The sequence below is a fragment of the Bidens hawaiensis genome, unplaced genomic scaffold (assembly GCF_021521415.1).
Source record: "Bidens hawaiensis isolate Kalapana, Puna unplaced genomic scaffold, B.hawaiensis_p1.1 tig00002123_1, whole genome shotgun sequence".
Classification (NCBI taxonomy): domain Eukaryota; kingdom Viridiplantae; phylum Streptophyta; class Magnoliopsida; order Asterales; family Asteraceae; genus Bidens; species Bidens hawaiensis.
The window spans coordinates 1301707-1312641 of NW_027491112.1; the positions used below are offsets into that span (position 1 = coordinate 1301707).

General features: G+C 34.7%; 1 pseudogene; it reads left to right on the forward strand.

The window, feature by feature from the left end:
• Positions 1–3566: 3566 nt before the first annotated feature.
• LOC143607007 (R-linalool synthase QH5, chloroplastic-like) lies at positions 3567–6592 on the forward strand (annotated as a pseudogene).
• The last annotated feature ends 4343 nt before the right edge of the window (positions 6593–10935 follow it).

The window sequence follows — 10935 nt, forward strand, 5'->3', positions numbered from 1 at the left end:
TATGCCTAGGATGCATGTTAGACGATTGTTTGTGCTTGCTGAGTTTTGACAGCAGTAATTGTTAAACTTGAACGACATGTAACTTGTTGAATATAAAAGCAAACTGAGCTATTTATGAGTCTACAAGGTAGTACTCTGAGTCTAGTTTTCAGAAAGTCCAACCACGCCTAATTTGGAGGTGTTTTGGTTGGTCAAACGATTTAAATGTGATTAAAGGTCAAAACTGGTACTGGACAGATTGTAAGTTATGTTTAGACAACTGTAACTAAATGTTAATGTGGAAATTGGTCGAGGTTGTTAACACTACAGGGTACTATGATGAGTCTAGTTTCAATAAAGTCCAAGTTTGTAATATTTGGACAAGTAAAGGTTAACTTTTATTATTTTACAAAACTGAAGTGCAAATCTGAATTGTGAGACCTGCTGTTAGGTTGTTTTGTAAATATCATATATCATGAACTACAAGACCAAATGGGTTGGTTCCACTACTGGAAGTTAACTTTTTGAGTTAATAACCTAACCCAATTGGTCTTGCATTAATTGGATTTTTCATTTAACGGGAATAACAAATAAAATTCTGTTGCGCATAAATTTGACTGCTGTGAGTTTGTTGTAATGTTTTGATCATTATGAGTAAACTATGTAGAATAAAAATACAATAAAATATGTTCTGGAAACCTAACTCATGTATACTTTTTTGACGATTTTTGGTAAATTAATTGAGATGCTATGATCTGTTGGATAGAATAATCTTTCAAGTAGAATTCTGTCTTGATGAAACTAGCTGCTAAACTTTGTGAAAATACATGAAACGTGCTAATTGCTAGATAATTGTTATGTTTTGACCAAATTGCCCTTGCGGGGAATAATTGCTAGTAATGTACACCATTAACACTTGACACGTAAATAGTTGTTCACACACGTAACGTATCACTAATGTGCTTATTGAGACACACGATTCACAAACGAAACACGAAACGTATCTTGTGCATAGGTATTATGTGCCGAGTCTAGAGACTCGATAATAGTTCCAACACTTAGAAAATCTCCTTGTTGTTTTAGAACGCTAGCGAGGGTTTTCTGCGACGCACATTACTTGGGTGACTTGTTTTTGGAATTCTTCGCAAACAGTGAGTTTCACGTTCCCCTTTTAACTATTTTAAACGCTTTTCACTTGGGGAGAATACATACTCCGAAACGCTTTTAGATTTTGTTAATTATTATATATCACTTGTAAAGACTAAGTGGCAAACGAAACAACTGAAGTCCTTCACACATCGAACCGTTTAGTATTGGATAATAGCGAGTCACTGTTGAGTAGTACTACTGGGTTTGACAAACCCCACCCAACGCTAAGCTCGACTGGAGGTCGAGTGGGTGTAATTTTGGCTAACACATTACCATGGTCGGGATAGACCTGGTGACAAAGCACATGATAAACAGTCAGCTTCGGTGTCGAACACTTAGTAATACTTGCTTTATAGGCTAGCTACCTATAGATATATAATTGATTTAACACTATCTGGTAACGCAAACGCTAAACGCAAAACGCTAAACGCTTTATTGTATATACACTTGTGAACTCACCAACCCCGTGTTGACACTTTTAGTATGTTATTCTCAGGTAGCCGAGGCGGGCGCGCGGTATAGGATCATGCATTACTTTGAACGCTACTGTCTATGCAAACTCGTTTTAAACTATTATTAATTGGGTTTTTAAGTCGTCCTGCGTGGCGCAACAATTGGGTTTAAATGTTTTTACGCTTCCGCACTTATTTACACTTAAACGTTTACATGGTTTGAAAACTTTATTTATGGTTTGATTATAACTAATGATTCCGATCCTGTTAGTTCACACCCTCTGACGGTAAAACTCCGTTAGTGGATTTTGAGGGTGTGACATACATGATGAAGGGCATGTTGGAAGGGACCGTACTTTACAGTTGGTGCAATTTTCCTACTTTTGGTCTAGTTACATGATGAATGACATGTTGGAGAGGACCATACTTTACAGTTGGTGCAATTTTCCTATTTTTGGCCTAGTATGCGCAAGGAAGTAGACCGGTTTGTGAAGCGTTGTAGGGTCTGTTAAGTGTCAAAGGGAACCGCTACTAATATTGGACTCTATATGCCTTACCCGTTCCTTAGCAGCCTTGGGTTGATATTAGCATGGGTTTCGTGTTGGGATTACCACGTACTCAGCGTGGTCATGATTCGATCTTATCTGTTGTTGATCGGTTTTCTAAATGTCTCACTTTGTTCCTTGTAAGAAGACGACAGATGCAGTTAATGTAGGTCAATTGTTCTTTCTAGATATCCACCAGTTGCATGGGTTACCAACTTCTATTGTGTCTGATCGGGACATTCATTGTTTGAGTCATTTTTGGCGTAGTCTGTGAAAGATGGTATTTACTCAGCTCAATTTCAGTAGTGCCTACCATCCTTAGACAGATGGGCAGACTGAAGTTGTTAATCGTTCACTTGGAAATTTACTGCGGTGCCTTGTGGGTGAACATGTGAAGGCCTGGGATCAAAATCTATGTCAAGCTGAGTTTGCTCATAATCATGCTGTCAATCTAAGTACCAGGTTTAGTCCATTTCAAGTGGTTTAATTTGCTTAGCCACGGGGACCCCTTGACATGATGTCACTTCTTGTTCCTGGTTCTGTCCGCAAGAAGGTGAATGATTTTGTGGAAGGGCTACATGATATTTATAAAGATGTGCATGACAACCTGGTTTGAGCTAATTTGAAGTACAAGCAGGATGCAGACCAAAAGCGACGACATGTTCATTTTGAAGAAAGTGATTTTGTTTGGGATGTTTTGACAAAAGATCATTTTTCTGTTGCGGAATACAATAAACTATCAGCTAAGAAGATTGGGCCCATGGAAATTGTGGAGAAGATAAACTCAAATGCTTATCGTTTAAAGCTGCAGAGTCACATTCGTTGTTCAGATGTTTTTAATGTGAAACATTTACTACCTTATTATTGGAACACTTCTAATGACGAGGGTGGTACTGATTCGAGGTCGAAATTTTTCCTACCCTGGGGAATGATGTGGGCCAAAGTGTAGAAGATCGGACCATGATGTTTCTGGAGGTCCAAGATTGCGCTTCCAGAGGTGCTGCACTAAAATGGGCATAACTTGGGCTACGGGCCTCCATTTCAAGCGTGCTAACAATCAAAACGACCGTTGGAACGTGGGTCATGTTGTAGTAACTGCCCGTAGATGGGTTATCTCGTTTATTTTCCCTAAATAAGCCTTCTAGATACACTTTTGGGCCACTTTTATGTTTTTTTTTGTCTAGTTTTGGGTTTTCTTTTGGGTTGTTGTTGTGCCCGTGGTTGTTTGTGTTGGTCCAAACCCATTTTGAATGAGTTATTAATATGTTATGATGTCTAGTGACTGATCATTGATCAGAATTTAATAAAAATACTTTGAACTTAATAAAAATACTTTGGCTTTTCCCTTTTGGGGTCGAATTTGAGGGTTTGGGGAAGGATCATCGCATGCATTCAAAGAATCAATGTGATTAGCCTTCATTTATGATTAGTACGTTGCATCATGAAGGCTACTACTACAATTGAACATGTCTCTAGACGATCAGCAAACTATGTGCCATCATTATGGTCGTTTGATTATTTTCAATCACTTTCTAGTAAATACATAGTATGATTATGATTTTATATCCATTTATGTGTTCTTTTTAATTTCTAGTGCCATTTATGATGCATAATTCTTCTAATATTGAACATATAGGGAGAAGATTGCAAGGTAAGAGCGAATACTTTGAAGGATCCGGTGAAATGATGATAAACAAAGTGGGAAGCTCATTGAGTACCCTGGAGCTGGTTGATGATTTGCAGAGACTCGGTATTTCGTATCATTTTCAGGATGAAATAAGAAATCTGTTAGAGGTAATCTATAACAATAAATACAAAACTCAAGACAAGTGGAGTACAATGGATTTGAACCTTAAAGCCCTCGGATTTCGACTACTAAGACAACATGGTTTTCAGGTTCCTCAAGAGGGGTATTCAAGACTATCCGAATCCGAATTATCCGACTATCCGTATCCGAACTATCTGAATTTTCGGACATCCGAATCCCGGATATCCGAAAATTCGAATTCGGATTCGGATAGTACTTTTCAGATTTTTCGGATATCCGAATTATCTGAATTATCCGGTATTTTAGTTTTAATATTTTTTAATTTTATTTTATATTATACATAATATCTAAACCTAGATCTACACACATACACATACTGTATCGCATCTTCTTTTTCACAAGTCTGCAAGCAACAACACCTGCACCACCATATCATTAACCTCACATACACATTCTTGAGGTTCTTTCTTAAACTGAAAACCTTCTTGTAGTTGCTTTGTATCATATCATTAACCTCACAAAGAAGCCGATGTTAAACATATTGTTTTGACCGGAAAATCAAAGCCGGTTAAGGAGGCGGATAGGTGTGTTCAAGCGGCGGTGGTTATTTTGTGGTGGTTGCAGGTGTAAGTTCACCGTTGTAGTACCACCACCGTCCGTCCCACCCTCACGGCAGCACCAGCACCACCGTCGCAGGTGTAAAACAATGTTTTTTTTCTATTATTCCTTTTTTCGGATATTCGGATATCCAAGGTTCGGATGTCCGAAATTTCGGATATCCGAAGTTTCAGATTCGGATTCGGATAGTGATTTTCACTATCCGAAAGGTTCGGATATCCGGTTTTGGATATCCGAAAGTTCGGATATCCGGTTTTGAACAGCCCTACGGCTCAAGGTACATAATTAAAATTAAGGAACCTACTTAATCATCTTACGTGACCTAAAAGGTAAAAATATGAAAATGACTACTATTATAAGTTGTATATTTGTATTGGTTTTCGATGTATGGAGTTATGCTAATTGTATTAAAACATAGACTAACACTAATGTTTATCTAGATATATTTAAAAACTTAAAGGACGATACTCAAAATCTTAAGCCACACTCATGCGAGGATATGAGGGGAATGTTGAATTTGTACGAGGCTTCGTATCATTCGTTCAAGGATGAAAGCATATTGGATGATGCTAGAGACTTCGCAGTAACATATCTCAAAGACAACCAAGAGAAGATGGATGAGAGTATATCATCATTAGTAAGCCATGCTTTGGAGCTTCCACTACACTGGAGAGTGCCAAGAGCAGAGTCAAAATGGTTTATCAATGCGTACGAGAAAAGAAGAGACATGAATCCCACGTTGTTTGAGTTTGCGAAATTGGATTTTAATATGGTGCAGGCTGTTCATATTTAAGATCTAAAAGATGCATCAAGGTAGCATTTTAATATATTTTAAAGTATTTAAGGACTTTCAGAAAATAAGAGTAAAATACTATGAATAGGTGGTGGAGAAATACAAAATGGGTTACGAAACTCAGCTTCATTCGTGACGGCTTGGTACCAAGTTTTCTATGGGCAATTGGACTTGGTTACCTACCTCATTATAACCATGGTAGGAGTTCACTAGCTAAGGCTATTGCCATGATTACCGCTTTAGATGACATCTATGACGTGTATGGAACTTTGGACGAACTTGAACAATTTACTGACATTATAGACAGGTAAATGATAATTTACTTCGAGTAAATTTCGTGTTCATTCACATTGATTGAGTTAATATGCAATCAATAGATGGGATATCAATGCGATTGAGAAACTGCCTGATTATATGAAGATAGCTTTCTTCGGATTCTACAACACGATTCATGAGATCTCATATGACAAATTGACAAACACAGGAATCCATGTCCTTCCATACTTTCAGGAAAAGGTAATTAAATCAATCTTTGATCTTTAATCGTAAATAAAAGTGTCTGTTTCGATTATTATTGTTGTTTTTGTACTTGTATCTTACTTTATGGAATGTCAATATATATTGTAGTGGGCAGGTTTAGCCAAGGCTGCCTTAGTCAAAGCGCAGTGGTACTATAGTGGATACACACCAACACTCCAAGAGTACTTGGATAATGCTTATTTATCAATATCTGGCCCGACAGTACTCATGCATGCTAAATTTGGAACATCAGTTGGTGCTACCCAAGAAATCTTGCAACGCATCGAAGAATTTGAGTATTTATATCACTACTCGGCACTAGTCTTACGACTTGCTGATGACTTAGGGACATCCACGGTGTGCTTTTTATATTAATTAGTAGCATACATACTTTCTTTACCAAAACTTATATACATTTGAAAATGTTTATGATATCAGATATAGAAATAAACTTACTTATACATTCTTTAATGCCTTTAAGGATGAGCTCGCAAGAGGCGACACTCCAAAATCAATCCAGTGTTACATGCATGAGAGTGGTGCTACTGAAGAAAAAGCTAGAAGATACATCAAAGAAATGATTCGGGACATATGGAAGAAAATTAACAAAGAACGCGCACGTGCTAATTCTCAATTTTCACGAGAGTTCGTCGAATATGCATCAAACTTGGCTAAGATGGCACAATTCATGTATCAAGAAGGAGATGGGCATGCTCGACCTGAAATAACTAAATCTTACCTTTCATCATTGCTTTTTAGTCCAATCTAAGGGACAAAATGATTAAGAATGTGTATCTTTCTTTATTTATAAAATAAGATGCTAGAGCATCACAGTGTAACTTATGATTTGTAACAGAGTTGGAGCAATTGTCTTTGTATTTTCATCGCATTTTAACAAGTACTTCCTCCGTCCCGGTCAAAGTGTCTTAGTTTTAAAAACACTAAGTTTAAGGTAGATTAAATTATTGTTTTCTTTGCTTACCAAATGCCAATAATGCCCTTGGAAATTGGGTCCATCAATATTGTTTATCAATATTAGTTGTATGTGTTTAAGGGTAAACTTGGATATTGGCTAATAAATTTTGAAATAATGAGACAAATAAAAAAAGAATTGTAGACACTTTTAATGGGACATAGGAAGTATTAAGTTTGTTGAAGTTGTTTAGCTTGAAACTGTTAGTAATGTAAGCTGAGTAGCTGGTAAATCTTCGTTACTGATGAGTTGGCTGGGGACATCATATGAATGAAAAAGAAGCCAAAAAAGATATCAAAACTTAATCACTATAAAGCAAATGAATATGCATTGTTGATCAGTTCTTCATTTAAGTAATAGAAAATAATAATAATAATAATAATAATAATAATAATAATAATAATAATAATAAACCTGTTTCAGCGAAAGAGTAGTAAACGCAGCAGAGTATGATGTAGTCAACATGTTTGTCATCTTGATCGATTCTAGGATGTATAGTTGAGGATGGTGTTAGGGTTATTGAGAGGAACCCAGTTTAGGAGAGAAGGGGCACATAAAATTCTATGTGTAACTAGGTTATGATATTAATTTATTCTCTCTATATACACCCAAGGGGAAACCCTTTATTAGCTAATAATGGTAATATGGCTTATCAACAATTATCAAGCTAATATATAATAAGGTATATTATTAATTTTGATTTATTATAATATAATTGATAACAATGGCCATATTAATAAATATATAATATATATTTATTCGTACATACTCCCACTTGGCGATTAATCATTTATTATGATTATTAGATAAGCATGGCCAGGAGTTATCACTCATTTTAGCTTTGAACTTAAATTGAAGCAAAGAAATACAGTTATTGAATTTAACATCAGCTCAAGACTCCATTAATCATATTGCACTCCTATTTAAAACCTAAGTAGTTATGATCAACATTTTCAAGTAAGCTCTTAAGAACGTTTGATTTTTATTATAATTTGTCTATATGTGATTATCTATGCAGAACATATTAAGAGACATACAACATCAAAACTGAGGAAAATTAATAATTAGTCATTCATAGTATGATATGCAAGTATACATTGTCACCGGTAATCCCCTCTTAATTATTAAGCACTTACGTAAGACTTGTGTGTAACATTCTTCAATTTTCGGACCCGAAAACCCAACTCGTTTAAAATTTTCGATGTGATTCAGTTAATTATACATATATCCATATGTTACATATTTCATACGTAATAGTTTTTCTTTTCTAAAGTTATTTAATAATATTAATCATTACTAATATGTATATAAATAAAAATTATAACACTCATGATTTTTTCTTTATTCAAATATCACATAAATAACATTATTGAGGCATAACCAAATTACATCATTTTAATCTAGTTATGTCACATTTATTTTTACCTAAAGTTATTTATTTTTAAAAGATAAAAATATCTTCCTACATCATTCAAATTTTGGTCAAACCCCCTTCCCCAAATCACTCTCCTAATCAATTTTATTATTAAAACATTCTAACGAATAACCTCCTTATTTTAGTATAAATAAGAACTCACTCACACCCCTTTCTTTCTTGCACCACTCTTTGACAAGTTCAAGAGATCATTTTTTTTCCATTTCAAAGGTAGGCTTTTAATTATTCAAGTCTTCTTCATCTTATTTCTATTTATTTTAAATTCTTGTTCATACTAGTTAATCAAATGGTCATATGACCATTACACAATCATGTCTAGCAATCCACATAATCCATACACCATAGTTTATAGGGTGGATGAGACAAAGAACAAAGGAGATGATCGATTACACGAAGGTCACACTTGAAACGTTCTTACATCTTTATTTTTCTGTTTTGAATCATTATTTTTTTGTTCAAAGGACCCAAGGATTTTTGATGATATATGCTAATAAATGTTATATAATCATATCCAAAAAAAGTACATAATTTTATTTCAAGAAAATCCTTTTCGAAATCGTTAGAATATTGCTTTTAGCAATATTTCAGTTTTGACATTAGATATAGCCATCAAAGAAAGAGGCATATCTTATTTATAACAAACTGAAAAAGTGCAAAACCAAATTCTGTGATATACTTCAATGAAATACGGTACTAAAAACTATTTTTACGCATTTTAATTCATTACTATGAATTCGCAATAAATATTTTAAAAACAGTGCGCAGATTCGTTCCCTCTGATTTACATGGCTGTTTTGGCCTATTTAGATTACGAATTTGCAAAAATTTTCTAAATTAAAGTTGTTCAAAATATTCTAATTTAGTAGACAAGAAAATGTTGATTTATAATAAAATTGTTTGATATTTTTAATACCTTAATCAAAACAGAACAGTTTGTTGTCCAAAAAAACTGATTTTGTATTTCATCTTCCTTTTTGATCTTTTCCTTGTTTTTATCTTAATATTTATACATTAGATTTAGTATTCTTTAATACCTTAATCAAAACAGAACAGTTTGTTGTCCAAAAAAACTGATTTTGTATTTCATCTTCCTTTTTGATCTTTTCCTTGTTTTTATCTTAATATTTATACATTAGATTTAGTATTCTTTAAACTTTCCAATCCCATTAGTTAGTATTTAATTATTATATTTTGTTTATTTATAGTTCGTGAGGTTCGATCATTCATTTTCTTTAACGTGCTTTCGGTTGTCATTTCAAGTTTGGCTTTAATCTCAAGGTGAGTTTACATATCTCCCTTTTCATCTTTTAAATTTTGGGGGTGACATGTATACCCTATTTAAATTACTCATTCTTATTTACATATCTATTCATAACACAATTCAATATATGTTTATGTGCGATTATTGCATGCTCTATGATCACTACGTGAATATTGACCTTCAGCCACACGAAAAAAGTGTGGCCGTAGGCCTTTAGCCACACACATTTGGTTCAGGTCATATGTGGCCAAAGGTCGCGACACCGTGGGTATGATATGGCCACACACAGTTTTTAGTGGCCTTATGTGGTAATAAGTGTGGCTAAAGGGTACAGGCATTAGTTGATTAGTTGATGGCCATCAAGAAGCCTCTCCAATAAGTGTGGCTAAACGGCAGAAAATGGCCACATGACTATTTCCTATGAGTGACATTGCACATATAGAGCCACATGAATTAATGTTTCAGCCACATGAATTTTATAATAATGTGGCCAATAGAGTTGTGTTAAGCGTGCATTGTGACCTATACCGTCTGGATATAGCAAAGCAATGGCCACTTAAATTTAATAATAATGTGGCTAATTATATTATATAGACACTGGATATTAAATTAAAAGTGGCTAAATATGTTTACTTGCCACTCAAAAACTCCTTTGTAGATTGTAGTGTGGCCATTGTCTTACCGTTTGTCACACAAAATGTTTTTCCTAATATAAAGTGTGGTTATTGTAAAACTTTTCGTCACACATAATGAAGTACTGTGTGGCTAATCATAACTTATAGACACTGGAGTTTATTGTAAATGTGGCTAAAAATGTGAACTTGCTAGTCAAAAACTCTTTGTAGTTTGTGGTGTGGCCATTGTCTTACCGTTTGTCACACATAATGCTTTTCCTAATTTAAAGTGTGGCTATTGTCAAACTTTTCGTCACACATAGTGAGGTAGTGTGTGGCTAATAATATCATATAGACACCGAAGGTTGTTGTCAATGTGGCTAAAAATGTGAAGTTGCCACTCAAACACTCTTTTGTGGTGTGGCCATTGTCTTATCGTTTGTCATTATGTCACACATAATTCTTTTCCTAATTTAAAGTGTGGCTATTGTCAAACTTTTCATCACACATAGTGAGGTACTGTGTGGCTAATAATATCATATAGACACTGAAGGTTGTTGTCAAATATGGCTAAAAATGTGAAGTTGTCACTCAAACACTCTTTTGTGGTGTGGCCGTTGTGTTACCGTTTGTCACACATAATGCTTTTCCTAATTTAAAGTATGGCTATTATCAAACTTTTCGTCACACATAGTGAGGTACTGTGTGGCTGATAATATCATATAGACACTGGAGGTTGTTGTCAATATGGCTAAAAATGTGAAGTGGCCACTCAGACACTCTTTTGTGGTGTGGCCATTGTCTTTACCGTTTGTCACACATAATGCTT